This window comes from Mustela putorius, unplaced genomic scaffold (genome assembly GCF_011764305.1).
Source record: "Mustela putorius furo isolate JIRA1106 unplaced genomic scaffold, ASM1176430v1.1 tig00003869_pilon_pilon_pilon, whole genome shotgun sequence".
NCBI lineage: Eukaryota > Metazoa > Chordata > Mammalia > Carnivora > Mustelidae > Mustela > Mustela putorius.
In genome coordinates, this window is record NW_025422021.1 from 9,931,046 (window position 1) to 9,949,244 (window position 18,199).

The window sequence follows — 18,199 nt, forward strand, 5'->3', positions numbered from 1 at the left end:
GGTAGTAAAATTAACAAAAAGAAAAAAGATAGTTTCCTTTTTTGCAGGGTTCCTTCCCCCTTTATAAATTTTATTTTACCTTGTTCTAAAGGGAACTTAGGAAGTGAATGTTAGCCACTATGGAATAAAGTTTCTTTTCTTTTCTTTTCTTTTTTAATATTTATTTATTTGACAGAGATCACAAGGAGGCAGAGGGGCAGGTGGGGGTTGGGGGGGAGGGGGAAGCAGGCTGTCTGCTGAGCAGAGAGCCCTTTGTGGGGCTGGATCCCAGGACCCTGAGATCATTACCTGAGCAAAAGGCAGAGGCTTTCACCCACTGAGCCACCCAGGTGCCCCTGGAATAAAATTTCTGCAAAAGGAATATGCTGTCCTTATACAAATGCAAGAGGCAGTAGCGGGCTGTGGAAAGTTCAATACCCTGCTAGTCTCAGTTCTACTACTTCATGATCCTTGTTTCATCTATTAAGTGGAAATAATACTATCCTTCCAGTCACCACAACTGGTTGTGAAAAGCAAAATGGAACAATATTTGTGAAAGAGGTTTGTAGACTCTAAAATATGTTAATATGAGGTGATAGTTGTATGGTAATATTTATTCTAGAATAAGAGGTTTAGAAAAGGCATTTTTCTCCAAGAAAAAGCCAGATTGTGCTATTAGGAATGAATTAGCAACCACATGTTTGATAAAGGTTCAAGTGCATAAAGACTAGTAAATTTTGTCATCCTGTGTTGAAATCTCTACAAAACATGGTATTAAAGAGATGGACGTCAGATAGTACATAGAGGAAATCTGAGATCTAAAAGGAAAATGAAGATACTTAATGTATCTTTGTTTCAAAATATCTCTCTCTTTTCAGGCAAATAACAATAGCTATTTAACTAATTTGTTTAGTTCATAGCACTAATCCGGAGGAGAGGAGGACGATGAGTTTCAATTCCCAGACCAAGTACCCAGAATGCCCTACCCACCTACTTCATGAGTTAAAATAAAATAAAAATAGATGTTTATATCAAAAACTATTAGAAGACTAACTTAAAGACACACTTTACCAACAATTTGCACACTCCTTTTTGTAACTCTCATACAGTACCCATAGAAATACAAACTAGTACTTTTTGAGAAGTATTTTAGCGATTTTAATAAATTTAACATATTTTAAATTTGTATGTTTTTAAAACTTGTATATCTTTTGAGGCAGCAGTTCCACTTACAAGCATTTATCCTACAAAACTGCCTAAGAATGCAAAGATATATGAACAAAGATGTTCAATGCAGCATTAGTTTTACTGAAAAATTGGAAATAACCTAAACATTCATCAGAAGGGTTTGGTTAATATGTACTGGTTTGGGAGAATATTTACTATATAATAGGTTAAAAAATAAGTTATACAACCTTACAATGTTATGTTATTCATGTAAAGAAATGTGTTTTGATATAAACATAGAAAACATCTAAAAGCATACCTAACAACTTTAACAGTGACTGCCTCTAGAAGGGGGAGTTTAGAGAAGAGAATAATGAGGGATTTAAAAAATTATATACTGTTTGCTTCCTTGAATGAGGCTATGTTGTTTTCTTTCATAATTAGAAACTTAGCATCTTGGGGCGCCTAGGTGACTCAGTGGGTTAAAGCCTCTGCCTTCCGCTGGTGTCATGATCCTAGAGTCCTGGGATCTAGCCTCTCATGGGCTCTGTGCTCAGCGGGGGGCCTGCTTCTCTCTCTCTCTCTGCCTATTTGCGATCTCTGTCTGTCAGATAAACAAAATCTTAAAAAAAAAAAAAAAAGGAAACAGCATCTTTTTGGATGTTTTTGGACATATTTGCTAACTTTTTATCCTCTTCTTTACGTTCTATGAATCAAAGAGAAACAGCTTGAGACAAGGAACAGTAGAAAATTAATATTTCTCTTTTTTCATTGTGTCATTATTTACAAGCAAAGATTGGTCAAAATGAGGGAAGAGTACTATAATTGCTTATACTTGTTTACATATGACCATCCAGTGAGGCATGATTTACTCTTTGAAACTACAATTTGCAAGAATGGCATTAATTATTTGTGTCTACCTACAGTAATACAGTAATGCCTAAGATATTTCACATTTCATGTGAAAATACTGTTTCAAATTATTCTTCTGTCTTAAACTTTTTTTAAAGATTTTATTTATTTATTTGACAGACAGATCACAAGTAGGCAGAGAGGCAGGCAGAGAGAGAGGAAGGGAAGCAGGCTCCCTGCTGAGCAGAGAGCTGGATGCAGAGCTTGATTCCAGGACCCTGGGATCATGACCTGAGCTGAAGGCAGAGAATTTAACCCACTGAGCCACCCAGGCACCTCTGTCTTAAATTTTTTTGCTGCTCTGTGTTGTTTCTTAATATGGAAAGCTTCAGGATAGAGGGAAGGTGAAGAAAACTTTTATCAGAGATACTTAGATATTAAAAAATAAGACTGGAAAGTGGTAAAAATTATGATTAGAAATATTCATTTTAAACTGATATATTATTTCAGTCATTGTGGTTTTTTACTGTCATAAAACAAAATTGACCATCTTAATTGTTTTTCTATTTTTTAAAAGACTTATGTATTTATTTATTTACTTATTTATTTGAGAGAGCATAAGCTGGGAGAAGAGCAGAGAGAGCGAGGGGAACAGGTCCCCCACTGAGCAGGGAACCCAGTGTGAGCTCAATCCCAGGACCCTGGGATCATGACCTGAGCCAAAAGCAGATGCTTAACTGACTGAGCCATCCAGGTGCCCCCACCATCTTAATCATTTCTGAACACACAGCTTAGTAGTGTTAAGTATATTTGCATTATTATGGAAGCTGTCATTTTAATGGACTGTTTTTCAGCCAACTTCTTTGTGATCTATTTACTCATACTACAATGCACAGCAAGACTCTTAACTTCTATCATCTGGACACAAAAAGTGAGTAGCTTTTATACCAACTATACAATGCCATTACTTGAATGTTTAGTTCATAAATCCATCCCTTAAATAGTTTAGCTTTATGACAGTGTTTTATCTAAATTTTTTTTATAAATGAGGATTTTGAGGGACTATATATACATATATGTCTACATACATACCTAGATATATATGTATGTATATATGGTTATCAACAAACTAAACCAACCAGTCAGTGTGCAAATTAGTAAAATTTAAAGAATTCTGAAAATTTTGCTAGAAGGAATCCAGACTTTAAGGTTTTGTTAATCTCATCAACATAGGGCTCTCAGAGAATCATTTTGCCAGTCTCTTGAGTGAGCTAAGAGGAAGAAAGGGTCATGCCAGCTGGCATCATATAATGCAAAGAGAACCTGCTTCATCAGGTAAGAAGAGTGTGTTGGTAGGGTTAGGATGCATTTAAATAATGAAAGGTTTACTTTTTCATATCATTGTAAAATTAAATTTTGTTGTATATGGGGAAGTTTATGTTATAGATATGGTAGGATTTTTAAACATAGTTTAAGATAAACTAAAGTACTTTGAATAATATAAAATCAGAACTTTAGAGCATAATGATTTTAGAAATCAGGTAATCTAATCGCTGCCTTATTTTTTTATTTGGTAACATATGCATTAAAACTTTTGTTCATATCTCCATGTAAATACATATCTAATATATTTTTATTATTCTTTGTTCCTATATTAAATATTACCATTGTTAACCTTTTGGGGTTTAAAATTTTTTTTTTAAAGATTTAATTTATTTATTTGACAGAGACAGAGACAGCGAGAGAGGGAACACAAGCAGGAGGAGTGTGAGAGGGAGAAGCAGGCCTCCTGCTGAGCAGGGAGCCCAATGCGGGGCTTGATCTCAGGACCATGGGATCATGACCTGAGCTGAAAGCAGACACTTAACAACTGAGCCACCCAGGCACCCTAACTTTTTGTTTTTTAGACCAAAAAGAATATGAATACTAATTTTTAATATATCCCACCCAAGTAAATCACCTGTGCACCCCTGAAAATCCCTGACTTCAACCCACATTCTTCTTTAAGACTTCTCAGCAAGTTCATGTTAGAGATACTGTTGGTATCTCTGTTTGGTCCTTTGTTTTTCTACTTTTTTCTTCCCATTCTTGCTATTGAAAGGCCTAATTTCCATCATGAAATATGTTACTTTGGAAAGAAAGTCATTGTGTCTGGTACATGATTGACATCTATTAAATGTTTGTTCAATGATTTTGGAGTAATACCATTAAGAACATAAGTTCTCCCCAAAACAGCTAAGCTTCCACTTTTGTTCCAGCACTTCATGGTTCTTGGGATTGGAAACTGCTACGTTTTGGGACACCTGGGTGGCCCAGTCGGTTAGGTGTTTGCCTTTGGCTCAGGTCATGATCCCAGGGTCCTGGGATCTATTCCCACATCAGGATCCTTGCTCAGCATGGAGCCCACTTCTCCCCCTGCCTGCTGCTCCTCCTGCTTGTGCACTCTCTGTCTCTCTGACAAATAAATAAATAGAATATTTGAAGAAAAAAGAAAGGAAACTGCTAAGTTTCTTTGCTGTAAAACATCCTTCAACATTCGAATCAAAGACTAAAAATCACCTTATTGGGTCCAACCCATCCTACCAACGTGTATAATACAGTCAGTCCTTTCCTTCTTAGTACGTTGTTCTTTGGATGTCACCAGAAAGTAGCTCTGGCCTAAGGTAGGTAATCAACACAATTGCCAGGAGATGATCATTTGCCAGAGTACATTTATTTCTGGTACAGTGGCTCCAAAGACAAGGTTGTCCAGGATACATGTATTCTTGCAGATGAGCCCAAACCATCAGTAGGTCTAGTTTTGTTTTTTGTTTTTAAAGATTTTATTTATTTATTTGTCAGAAAGAGAGTGAGCGAGAGCAAGCACAGGCAGACAGAGTGGAAGGCAGAGTCAGAGGGAGAAGCAGGCTCCCCGCAGAGCAAGGAGCCCGATGTGGGACTCGATCCCAGGACGCTGGGATCATGACCTGAGCCAAAGGCAGCCGCTTAACCAACTGAGCCACCCAGGCGTCCCAGTAGGTCTAGTTTTACCCCAGAAAATCTTAACCTAGATTCTAGCTTTTTCACGGAGTTCTAAGACAGCCTAGCTGTTCCTCATCAGCCACTTACCCTGCTCCTTTACACTTCCATCTCTACCCTTCAATAAGTTTTGCACTCAAACATTCAATCACTAGATGTAGGCTGCCATCTCCCCAAAGCAAGATCCTATCAGGAATATACTTACGGAGTTGAAGGAGAGGTACTAGATATGTGGTACAGTGGATATAACATCCTTCCTCCTTTTCTCCCTGGGCTTCCCACAACAAACAGCAGCAAACCCATGCTGTTCCCTGCCACAGCCCCACATTTCACCCCAAGTGAGGCTTTTATACTCCTCTCTCACTTCTCTCCAGTTGGCTTCATTGAGGCCTGCTGTTTATGGGGCCTGCTGTGTTCACTCACCAAGGTAGGCCTCTTTATCACAGAAAGATTGCTTCACTTCCTGATCTGTCCTCCTAGGGGATAATTATGAATCATCATCTTCTCCACTGTTAGGCTTATTTACCTCTTATTGATAACTCCTCCAGGACTGGAACTATGTTATCTTCATCTCTGAGTTCTTACTTGAAGTGAGAACAAATTCTCTTACCATTTATAAAAGATTTTTATTCAGATGAAGAGTTATATTGAATACATTAATATTAAGCTTGCTTATATCCTCTCTTCTTAGGCCTACTCTCAGGTTTGTTTATCTTCCTCCCCACTCTGTCTAGCCCTTGAGGACAATTCCTATATAAATGGAATTATCTATTTACTACAATACTGGGTTGTATTTTCATTTTATGAATTCTTATCTAAAAATCTGAATGCTGGGGTGCCTGGGTAGCTCAGTGGGTTAAGGCCTCTGCTTTCAGCTCAGGTCATTGCCCCGGGGTCCTGGGATCGAGCCCCACATCGGGGTCTCTGCTCAGTGGGGAGCCTGCTTCACCCCCTTCTCTGCCTGCTTCTCTGCCTACTTGTGATCTCTCTCTGTCAAATAAATAAATAAAATCTTTTAAAAAAATAAATAAATAAAAATCTGAATGTTGACTTAAAATATGTAATATTCTTATTTAAGAACAAAATACTTGGAGAAATGAAAACTTCTATTTATGAGATGTTCTAAGAACAATGGCAAGGGTTTCCTAATATATTTTTAAAATATTAACAAATAATTATAACATTTTGTTTCATGTAAGTTTTATTATGCCAGAATCACAAGAAAGACCAGGAAGAAATTTTCTTTTCAAAAGATTGTGTCTACACATCTACATTGTCCTTGGGTGTATAGAAGCCCTGCTGAGCTAAATTTTATGTTTCTTTCATTTAGTAAAGATTTTTTTTTTTTTTTGCTATTTTTTCCTTTTGGAAATTTGGACTTTCAAATTCTTTGAATCTCAGATTTTGAACTTCAGGTTGTTCTTTTGAGCAAAATGCATGGAAGAACTGTAGCAGGGAGATGACAAATGTCCAGTTCTTTCAAATAGTATCAGTATGATTTAATTATCTTAGTTTTGCTTTGCTTTGCATTAAAAATAAATTAGATAATGTGTTTAAATGCCAAATTTTATTTACAATTTTATTTACTATTAGGAGATTTAATTGTATATGAGCCCATATGTAAGCACAAATGAAAATTGCATAGTTATGTATTTAGTATGTCATAACACCTTATCCATCTATTAAAGGAAGATAAGTACCTACCTAAATCATAATTGTGACAGAACAATAAGCTATAATTTAAAAGGTCATTCTTTAGTGAGCATTGCTTTATTTTTATGCTATCTGATTCATATGTATTTTCCACTGGGGTCATATGGGGTTGAGTTTTTTTTTTTTTTTAAGGATTTTATTTATTTATTTGACAGAGAGAAATCACAAGTAGATGGAGAGGCAGGCAGAGAGAGAGAGGAGGAAGCAGGCTCCCCGCTGAGCAGAGAGCCTGATGCGGGACTCGATCCCAGGACTCTGAGATCATGACCTGAGCCGAAGGCAGCGGCTTAACCCACTGAGCCACCCAGGCGCCCAGGGGTTGAGATTTTTAAGATTTTATTTATTTATTTATTTGACAGAGATCACAAGTAGGCAGAGAGAGAGGAGGAAGCAGACTTCCTGCTGAGCAGAGAGCCTGATGTGGAGCTTGATCCCAGGACTCTGGGATCATGACCTGAGCCGAAAGCAGAGGCCTCAACCCACTGAGCCACCCAGGTGCCCTGGGGTTGAGATTTTTAAAAGATAGACAAACTTTTTATCTCGTACCATGCTTGGTTTAAGAAAGCGTTAGGGCATTCTGTGTATGAGATCAATATGTTGTAAACAATTCCAGGAGATTCTTTATTCTGCACCAGTGTCCTAAAACATTCTAGTCATTCTAGTATGAGAGGAAGTTTTCATAAATTAGAGTCCTCATACAAATATTAACAATGATGCTATAGAAATTGGAGCGAGAGAGAGAATAGGTTAGGGTACATGATTTCACATCAGGTGGGCCTAAAGGAATCGTCACTGGAGGGATCAAAAACATGTTCCCTAAAATATCTCCGCTATTAACAATTATATGTATGAACTCCCTGCAAACTAGAATGATTGCAGATAATGGAAAAAGTCAAGCATAATACTCAAATTTTAATGGAAAAGGGAGGAACTGAGAGATCATACTTTGTTTAGTCTTCTTTGAACTACTATGGTGTTAATCTCTGAAAAACAATAACAATTATCTGCTCCAGGTATTGTTTAATATACTCAGATTACTCATACATTTGTACTTGCCACATAAATACAATTTCAGTTCTGATTCATTCACTTAACATTCTATTATAAGCTACATACTATTGTTCCTTTTACGTGATCAAGTTACTAAGGAATCTGAACTTGGTTGAGGTATGAAATAAAATGCTTTGTTTTTCTCTAATCATTGCTCCACTATACTATGTTCCCCCTGGGGAAGATTCCATACTTTCCTGGTATTTTAAGTTATTCAAAGTCTAGCCTATCCTAGTTAAAACTTCATTACTCCATTGCCATCTACTCCATTGCCGTCTAACTTGTAGCCACAGGGACTTGAAATGAAGAAGGGTTGGGGCGCCTGGGTGGCTCAGTGGGTTAAGCCGCTGCCTTCGGCTCAGGTCATGATCTCAGGGTCCTGGGATCGAGTCCCGCATCGGGCTCTCTGCTCGGCGGGGAGCCTGCTTCCCTCTCTCTCTCTCTCTGCCTGCCTCTCCATCTACTTGTGATTTCTCTCTGTCAAATGAATAAATAAAATCTTAAAAAAAAAAAAAAAAGAAATGAAGAAGGGAGTATAGTAAATTTTTCATTCATTCCCCTTCAAACCCCTATAGATTGGGTTGGGGAATGTCTGGTTCTAGAATATTTTTTCTTTCCTTCTCAAAACAAATCTTCTGGTGTTGGAGGCTAGAAGTAGGAATAGAGGAGAGATGAATCTAGCTACTTAGCTACTCTGTGTTTTGGTTATCTCTGCTTCTCCAGTTGACATTGGCTGCCATCAATACCGTTACTGTCTCTCACATAGCATGCATTCTTAATTTATTCAGTGAGTTGAAAGGAGCATCCATTTTGTACCAATTCCCTGAAAAGAAGACTCTGGTTCTTCACTGCTTTTGTCTCCTTTGTTAGTAGGCTTCCCTTTAGGATGGAATACTGCAAAAGCAATTCAAGTCCCCATATCTTCCTAGTGTCCTTTGAAGTGTAAGAAATTCATGTATCCTCTCTTGTGTGACAATCAATGTTCCCCCAAAAATGGGTGTACATAACTTATCAACCATCATATCTTCATAAGATAATGAGATTTAAAATGTTAACCAATGCCAATGCTCTTTATTTATTTTTAAGATTTTATTTATTTGGGGTGCTGGATGGCTCAGTCAGTTAAGCATCTGCCGTCAGCTCATGATCTCAGGGTCCTGGGATGGAGCCCCGTGTCGGGCTTCCTGCTCAGTGGGGAGCCTGCTTCTCCCTCTGCCTGCAGCTTCCCCTCCTTGTACTCTTTTCTCTCTCTCTCTATAAAATAAATAAAATCTAAAAAAATATATTTACTTATTTATTTATTTGAGGTTGGGGGTGGGAAGCACATGCGGGAGAGGGGTAAAGGGAGAGGAAAAGAGAACATCCCAAGCAGGCTCCATGCTGAGCATGGAGCATAACACAGTGGTGGATCTCAAGACCCTGAAATCATGACCTGAGCCAAAATCAACTGACTGAGCCACCTAGGCACCCTTTTGAAACAGAGATAATAAAATGAGATAGCTCAACTTCTGTGGTTGTTTTGAGGATAGTACTTGGGATATTGTTTGATACATAGTAGGTGTTCAATAGTAAATATTCATTACTATGGGCTTTGCATCAGCATATTGTGAATTTCATTAGCTTAAGTAATCTTTGGGTCATTTACAAGATGATTTCTGACCTCTGGAGCCGATGACCAGATATCCCAGACTTCAGTGACTTCACCATATTAGGCCTTTTTTGAAAGACTTAACAGGAGGCCTTTAGCAGTCATGCCTCTCTATCTCAATATGCCCCTCAAATTCAACAATTTTAAAGGTGCCTTCTCCAGTTTTGCTTGTCTCTGTATCTGTGCCTACAGGTCTATGTTTTCATCTTAATTTAAGATTAAGATGTCTTAATTTAAGATTAAGATTGTCTTATAAGAAACTCTTATTCTTAAAAAAGGAAAGTGGGAGAGGGCAAAAGGTGATTTATGAAGATGATCTTCCCCAGAGATGTGTATTTTTTCTTTTATCAAACGTTTTTTTTTTTGACTACTGGTATATGCTTAACCCTGTGCTAATTCCTAGAGACATGGAGATTTTTGTTTTATCTTTTCCTCAAGTACTTATAGTGAGCATCATGCTTAGGAATCTATGTGAGTTCACAGTCTGTTGTAGTATTTTTAAACTGGGCCATGAAATCAATTCAGTGTATTAAAACCAGAAATATAAAAAAAGGAGAATAATACAGAATAATAAATAGCAGAGTATATTGTATGTAGTGAAGTTTAATATTGCTTCATGAAATTTCTATTTCAGGTTGGGATGATTAAAAATATGTATTTCGTACTCTATAGGTCTGTGTCAGTAAAGTTTGAAAACCACCAGTGGAAAAGACAATAAACAAAGAAGGGATTATAACACAGTGATAAATACTATACACAGAATGGGGTCTAATCCAGTCAAGGAAATTGGGTGGAAGATTGTTTTCTGGAGAAGATCCTTGAGCTGTATCTTAAAGGTTCTATTACAATTGCTAGCCAAACAACAAAATTATGTACCTGAGTAGCCATCTTTAGTAATGCAAAGATCCAGCACAGTTTTCTGCAGTGTTTTATTTTTTTCCTGCAGTGTTTTATGATGAAAAATTTCAAACATATGGAAAAGTTGAATTTTTACAGTGAATTCCCATATATCCCTCAGATAGGTATCACATATCTCTCCCCACCCCGCATTCATCCATCATCCATCCATCTATTTGTCTATCTATTCATCAATCTTATTTCTTTTAAGCATTTCAAAGTAAATTTAAGATAGTAGTATTTTCTCCCCTAAATACTTCATTAGCTAGAATTCAATATTCACAGATTTTTTTTCTTTTGGGGAAAAATTTACACATGATAAAATATATAAACCTTACGTGTACATTCCCTAAGTTTTGGAAAATACACACACCTCTAATCTAAACCCCTAGCAAGACATAGACTATTACCATCACTCCAGATGGTTCCCTCAATTCCTGTCTTCCAGAAAACCTGGTTCTTTTCCCACCATAGATTAGCTTTGTTTGTTCTGGAACTTTACATAAATGTAATCATACATTTACACTATATAATTCCATGAAAGGCTTCTTTCACTTAGCATGATACTTAGCATGATACCATGTTCTATGTATCAATAATTTGCTATTTATTTATTTATAAATATTTTATTTATTTATTTGACACAGAGAGAGAGAGTTAGGCGAGAGGTAGGCGAGATACAGGGCTCAATCCCAGGACTCTGAGACCATGACCTAGGCCGAAGGCAGAGGCTTAACCCACTGAGCCACCCAGGTACCCTGCTTTTTTTTTAAATTGCTGAATAGTATTACATTCTGTAGATGTACCATAGTATATCCATTCTCCTATTGATAGACATCTAGGCTATTTCCAGTTTTTGGCTTTTATGAATAAAGTGGCCATGAACATTCTTGTACAAATCTTTTTATCCATACATATTTTCACCTCTCTTGGGTAAATACCAAAAAGTAAAATCGCTGGGTCATAGTGTGGGTGTATGTCTAGTTTTATAGAACCTGCTAGATCTTTTTCCAAAGTGATTGGACCGTTTTACACTCCCACTACTGTGCCTGAGAGCTCTGGTTGCTCCACATCCTTGCCAGCATTTGTTTTCAGTCTTTTTAATTTTAGCCACTCTCGTGGGTGTGTAGTGCTATCTCTTTACTGAGATTTAATTTGCATTTCCCTGATGGCTAATCATCTTGTATGGTTTTCATATGCTTATTGGCCTTTTGTACATTTTCTTTTATGAAGTATTTGTTCAAATTTTTGCCCATTTTTAAGCTAGATTGCTTATTTATCTTTGAGTTTTAGGAGTTCCTTATATACTGGAGTATCAGTCCTTTGTTGCAGATAGATAGATAGATAGATAGATTGATAGATTGATTTTATTTATTTATTTGAGAGAGAGAATAAGTGAGCCATGGTGGGGAGTGGAGAAGGAGAGGGAGAAGCAGACTCCCTGCTGAATAGGGAATCCTATGACCCTGGAATGACTTGAGCCAAAGGCAGACACTTAACTGATTGAGCCACCCAGGCACCCTGTTGTATATATGTTTTGCTAATTTTTCTCCTAGAGACTGTGCTTGCCTATTCATTTTCTTAATTCTGTTGTTTGATGAGTATAAATTTTAATTTTAGTACAATCTAATTTATCAATATCTTAATTTATGGTTATTGCTTTTAATATGCTGACTAAAAATCCTTTACCTACCTTTGAATCTCTAAGATACTATTTTATGTTTTCTGCTAAAAGCGTTATGATTTTAGGTTTTGCATTTAGGTCTATGGTTCATCTCAACTCAGTCTTAGTGTGTATTTTGAGGTGGAGGTTGAAATTTATTTTCTTCCCATGTGAATTTCTGTTTTTCCTAGAGTCATTTGTTGAAAAGACTCCTTGCCCCATTGAATTATTTTAGTACCCTTGCTAGAAATCAAATGACTTTATAATTTCATATCTATTTCTGCATCTCTCTAATCTCTTCCATTGACCTATTTATCAATCCTTATACGAGCCAGGACCACACTGTACTGGTTTCTTCAGCTTTCTAATAAATATTGAAGTCAGGTAGTGTAAGTCCCCTAACTTTGTTATTGTTCAAGTTTGCTTGGATATTCTGAGGCCTTTGTTTTTTGCCTGGCACAATTTTTTTTTTAAGATTTTTAAAAAATTTATTTATTTGACAGGCAGAAATCACGAGTAGGCAGAGAGGCAGGCAGAGAAAGGGGAGGAAGTAGGCTCCCTGCTGAGCAGAGAGCCCGATGTGGGGCTCCATCCCAGGACCCTGGGATCATGACTGTAGCCAAAGGCAGAGGCTTTAACCCACTGAGCTACCCAGGCGCCCTGCTGGCACAATTTTTAAAATGAAAATTTTTCCTCTACTTTGGACCAGGTTCCAAGCATCCTTTCTGGTTGACCTCTAAATAGAAGGGAGGCAAAAACCAGATCCAAGTAAATCCCCAGGGGTCAATAGAGGTGGGCATCTCAGGGATTGAGCCTGATATTTGTTGAGCCTGATATTAGAAAATAAATGACTGAGAGCAGTTGATGCAGTCAAATATTCTCTATGCTTTGGGAGTCACGCTATTTATTTTTCTTATATTTCCTATAGTTGCAACAGTGAGCTTAGTGCAAACACAGGCACTCAATAAATTTTTATTAGCTAAAATTTGGCTCACTCTTAATCATGACATTAGAGTATGAAAAGAAACATTACAGTTCATTTAGTTCAATTCTCCATCTGATCATAAGGTTTTTCACTAAATATCAGCTTACACATGACTAGTATAGTTATAGGGCCCTCATAGACTTGAACATCTAGAGCAGTTCATTCCATGAATTCCTTCCCAAATCCATTGAAAAGAAAACTGTTATTGCCTCCACAAGGGAATAAAGAAGACTGTGGTCCAAAAATAAGATCACTGTCATCCCCATCGCATAATTTATAGGACTCAGAGTCCAGCTGTGAGGAAGAGCAGGTTAGGAAGATGTAACTACAAAAGTACAACTATTCCATGTGATTTTTGATACCCCACTCTTCCCTCTTCACCAAAAAGAGAATTTATTTCAATAAGACCAAATGTTCATAGAGGGCATATTATACTAGTACAATATAGAGAAGTCCTAAAATGTCTAATTTATGTAGTATCTATAAGTGGTTTGGGTTGAAATAATAATTTCTGGCTGATTTTGAGGTCAGCCTATGAAGTAGAACATAATTTGTTCAAACTTGGACACCTAATGCTTAATATTTCTCCTTAGCCTACCCCTTTCCATTTCCCCATAAAGATTCTTAGCAAGGAAGGAGTTAAAGCACATCTTAGAAATCGGTAGTTTTGTAGTATTTCAGTAAAATAAAAAGGACCATTTTATAATTCTATTAGGTCAAGATCAATATTACTTCAAAGTTCTAGATGTTCAAATATCCTTTGTATGTGTGTGTGCCAAAGTCAGATCATGCTATTTATTTGAAACATGTTTAAAAAGATTTTATTTATTTATTTGACAGAGAAAGAGACAGCAAGAGAGGGAACACAAGCAGGGGGAGAGGGAGCCGGGGAAGCAGATTCCTTCTGAGCAGGGAGGCCCATGCAGAGCTCCATCTCAGGACTCTGGGAACATAACCTGAGCCAAAGGCAGATACCCAATGACTGAGCCATCCAGGTGCCCCTATTTCAATTATTTTAAGTGGGATTCATCTTGATGGGAGGCATAAAATGCAGTTTATTCCTCATCATGATGGTATATGTACTTTCAATCTAGGAAGAGTTTTACTCCTGGTTTAGTCAGTCAGTGATAACCTAATGCTCTTCTAGTGTTTATACAGTACCTGGATTTACCTCTTACAAGATGACATCCATAGTAGCTGTGTGGGATATGGAAACAAGAAAAAAAAAAGTATTGGGATGCCTGGGTGGCTCAGTTGGTTGGACGACTGCCCTCGGTTCAGGTCATGATCCCGGAATCTCGGGATCGAGTCCCGCATCGGGCTCCCAGCTCCACGGGGAGTCTGCTTCTCTCTCTGACCTTCTCCTCGCTCATGCTCTCTCTCACTGTCTCTCTCTCAAATAAATAAATAAAATCTTAAAAAAAAAAAAAAAGAAAGAAAGAAAAGAAAAAAAAAAGTATTCATGTCAGTAAAATAATTGGAAGAGGCGGGGCGCCTGGGTGGTTCAGTGGGTTAAGGCCCCTGCCTTAGGCTCGGGTCATGATCTCGGGGTCCTGGGATCGAGCCCCGCATCCGGCCTCTCTGCTCAGCAGGGAGCCTGCTTCCCTCTCTCTCTCCCTGCCTCTCTGCCTACTTATGATCTCTGTCTGTCAAATAAAATAAAATCTTTAAAAAAAAATAATTGGAAGAGGCTAGAAAATAAACAGAAATAGTATGTTATTAAAAATGGAAGGACGGGGCACCTGAGTGGCTAGGGTTTGGGCCTCTGCCTTTGGCTTGGGTCATGGTCTTGGTCCTGGGATCAAGCCCCCCCATCAGGCTCTCTGCTCGGCCGGGAGCCTGCTTCCCCCTATCCCTCTGCCTGACTCTCTGCCTACTTGTGATCTCTCTCTCTGTCAAATAAATAAATAAAATATTAAAAAAAAAAATGGAAGGATGGCCAGGAGTTGCGGCAGAGCAGGCTCATTGGAAGTTGCATCTTGTTTTAATTATTACATTTTAGTTTATTAAGACACTAGACATCAGTATAATTCTAACTTTCACCCACAAAGTGACTGGATGGTTTCAAATAAATATAATGTAAGCTGCTCAGGAGTTAGAAACATGTTTCTGCAGGTTTGTCTAGTAAACCCATATTTTGGTTCTACAGCTGGGATAGTATATTATTTTCATCGGCAACTACTTCACTAGCAAATGTAAATTCCTGGCTCAGTAAAGCTATATATTGAATCTCTTATTAAATCAATTCTAAAAAGTGACTATTAATGACAATATATTTGCAGTTAGTCTTTTTTTTTTTTTTTTTAAAGATTTTATTTATTTTGACAGGGAGAGAGAGAAATCACAAGTAGGGAGAGAGGCAGGCAGGCAGAGAGAGAGGAGGAAGCAGGCTCCCCTCGGAGCAGAGAGCCCGACATGGGGCTCGATCCCAGGATCCTGGGATCATGACCCGAGCCGAAGGCAGAGGCCTTAACCCACTGAGCCACCCAGGCGCCCCAGTCTTTTAGTCTTTAACTTCCAATTTTGCTTTCTGAAATGTCATTTTCTATAGGCTGTTTTAATTATTAAGTTTTCAACTTATAGTTGTTCCCTAGTTTTAAAATTATTTCTTGTTTACAAATGTCATTTGAAATTTAAGGGAAGAGTTATAAATTTATTGGCAAGTTTTTTTTTTTTTTTTTTAAAGATTTTATTTATTTATTTGACAGAGAGAAATCACAAGTAGGCAGAGAGAGAGAGAGGAGGAAGCAGGCTCTCTGCTGAGCAGAGAGCCCGATGCGGGACTCGATCCCAGGACCCTGAGATCATGACCTGAGCCGAAGGCAGCGGCTTAACCCACTGAGCCACCCAGGCGCCCGGCAAGTATTTTTTTCTGAACTAAATATATTGTGAATATTATTTGACAGGTTTGTCTTTTGGTTTTCCATTAACTAATAAGTTTTCCTTCAATCTTGATCATCTGCAATTGAGGCAAAAGTAAGTTTTAATTTGTTTTAACTTTTTTTAAAAAAAGATTTTATTTATTTATTTGACAGAGAAATCACAAGCAAGGAGAGGAGGCAGGCAGAGAGAGTTGGGGGAAAAGCAGGCTCCCTGCTGAGCAGAGAGCCCTACAGGGGCTTGATCCCAGGACCCTGAGATCATGACCCAAGCTGAAGGCAGAGGCTTAACCGGCTGAGCCACCCAGCCGCCCCTGCTTTGACTTTTGGTAATACCTTTCATCAGTCATTATAACAGAAGGATAGATCACAAAGCTTTTCAGAATAGGAGTTCTAACTCATAGACTTTCGTATTCCTTTAAATACTTAGTTTATTTCCATGTAGTTTATCATTTTAATACCTTTATCCATTTTATTGTTTATTATATTTGGATAGATAAAAAATCTAGCAAAATCCATCTTTATTTTGGGTAGCTGAGCTTTTCTATTTTCTCTGTATATCAGCTTTATTTAGTTTTAAATTATTACATCATCTCCAGTGCAACTAGATTGGCACCAGTGAAGCTCTTGGACTTGCTCAAAGTTCAGCTATTTTTTTTAAAGGTATATATATATATAAAATATACATATATATAAATTATATATAATTTTTCTCAAAGATAGCCTATTTTTTAAAAACACTTATTTATTTTAGAGAGAGAGAATATGAATGGGAGAGGCAGAGGGAGAGAGAGAATCTCAAGCCAACTTGGTGGGGTTCGATCTCATGACCCTGAGATCAGACCTGAGCTGAAACCAAGAATCAGAAGCTTAACAGACTGGCCACCCAGGTGCTCCTCACCTATTTTTTTTTTATTCAAGGAAATTTTCATTGTGTTTGGTGCTTATACCTAGGAATTATTCTGGAGGGCTCTGTTTAAATGTGATGTTGTCTTCCTCTGTAGGAGTTGCCAGTCTGACCCTAAATTTTCACTCCAACAATATAGATTTGGTCAACAACATGTTCCAATAGGAAATAATTCTTTCATTTTAAATAAATGCATTCCTTCCTTTAAGCACTTGTCTTCAAAGTGAGGAAATTTGGCTTACTAAACAGATATTCTTCCCTTGTAAAGTAATGTAAAATAAACATTTTGAGATTCCTACTTTGAGAAACTTCAGGAAATAAGAGAAAACAAAGTATCAGGAGCATAAAGTGCTAGAAGAACAAAATACAAGTTTGTAAATCCTTATGTCCAATAACATTGTTAAAAGAAATTTGAACAAACTGAATAAATGTAATATTTAAATCAACTGCAGCAGGAAAGCTTGTTATGGTACTAATAATGTAGCACTCCTTATCAATAATTTCCATTTGCCCCTCCTCTTTCCTCATTTCTATAAACTTAAATACTTAACACAAATATTATGATTAGTGGGACTGGAGAAAAGGAAAGTCTCCTCTTAGATGGAACATTGGAAACTTGAAAAAGGTAGAGAGGGATTAAGAGTTTAAGATAAATCTTATGTTGTTAGCTTTTTTTTTTTTTTTTTTAAACAGGGAGTATGCCTGTAGTCACAAACAGAAAAAATATGACCATCTGTAAAATACTAGAGGTTAGGGACTACATATTACTTGTTTTCTATTTTCTACAAGCAGGACTATGTCTAGCATATAATAGATGCCCAGTAAATGTCTGCTGAGTGAATCAGTCTGTAGTTCAATATAGTCAGAATGGCAAAATTCGGTTTTAGAGACATTATTTTGGTTCAAGATAGAGCTACTACTTAGGCAGGACCGGCAATGTTTATGTTGGGCTAAGTGGGGCCAGGATTCAGTACCAGTCCTGTTGAAGACAAACGGATTAGTTTCCGTCTGCATTTGTGCCCTACCTCACTGCACAAAAGATCTAGGTGATTAGGAGTGTGGAGTGAAACGACTAATAAAGCTTTACAATAGGTCAAGAATTACAAATACATTGAGCATATTCATCTCATGCCAATTTAAGGACACAGTTATTGTTATGTTTCCTTAGGTTTTTCCCCTGGGTGCACGGTCGCCCCTCTTTTATATTTGTCAGTATTTGCCATTTGTTGTCATTAATTCATTTATTACTATCATCAAGGGGACATGTCATTCGATCCGTCGAAATCTTGCTTTATCTGGATCCCCAGTGTTCCTTTAAGTCTCAGGAGAAAACGACTTTGGCTGAAGTCGGTGCCCAAAGCCACACCCACTAAGAGGCCTTAAGAAACCTGGGGCTTTCCTGGCGGAGACTCAGCTGTAGGCAACCACGCGGCGCGTCGGA

The 18,199-nt window shown here is 37.6% G+C and overlaps 1 protein-coding gene across 1 annotated transcript in view; it reads left to right on the plus strand.

Moving 5' to 3' along the window:
- Nucleotides 1-18,199, plus strand: part of SLC25A12 (solute carrier family 25 member 12) — a 205,810-nt gene that overhangs the window by 81,826 nt on the left and 105,785 nt on the right. The gene's annotated exons all lie outside the window — the stretch shown is intronic.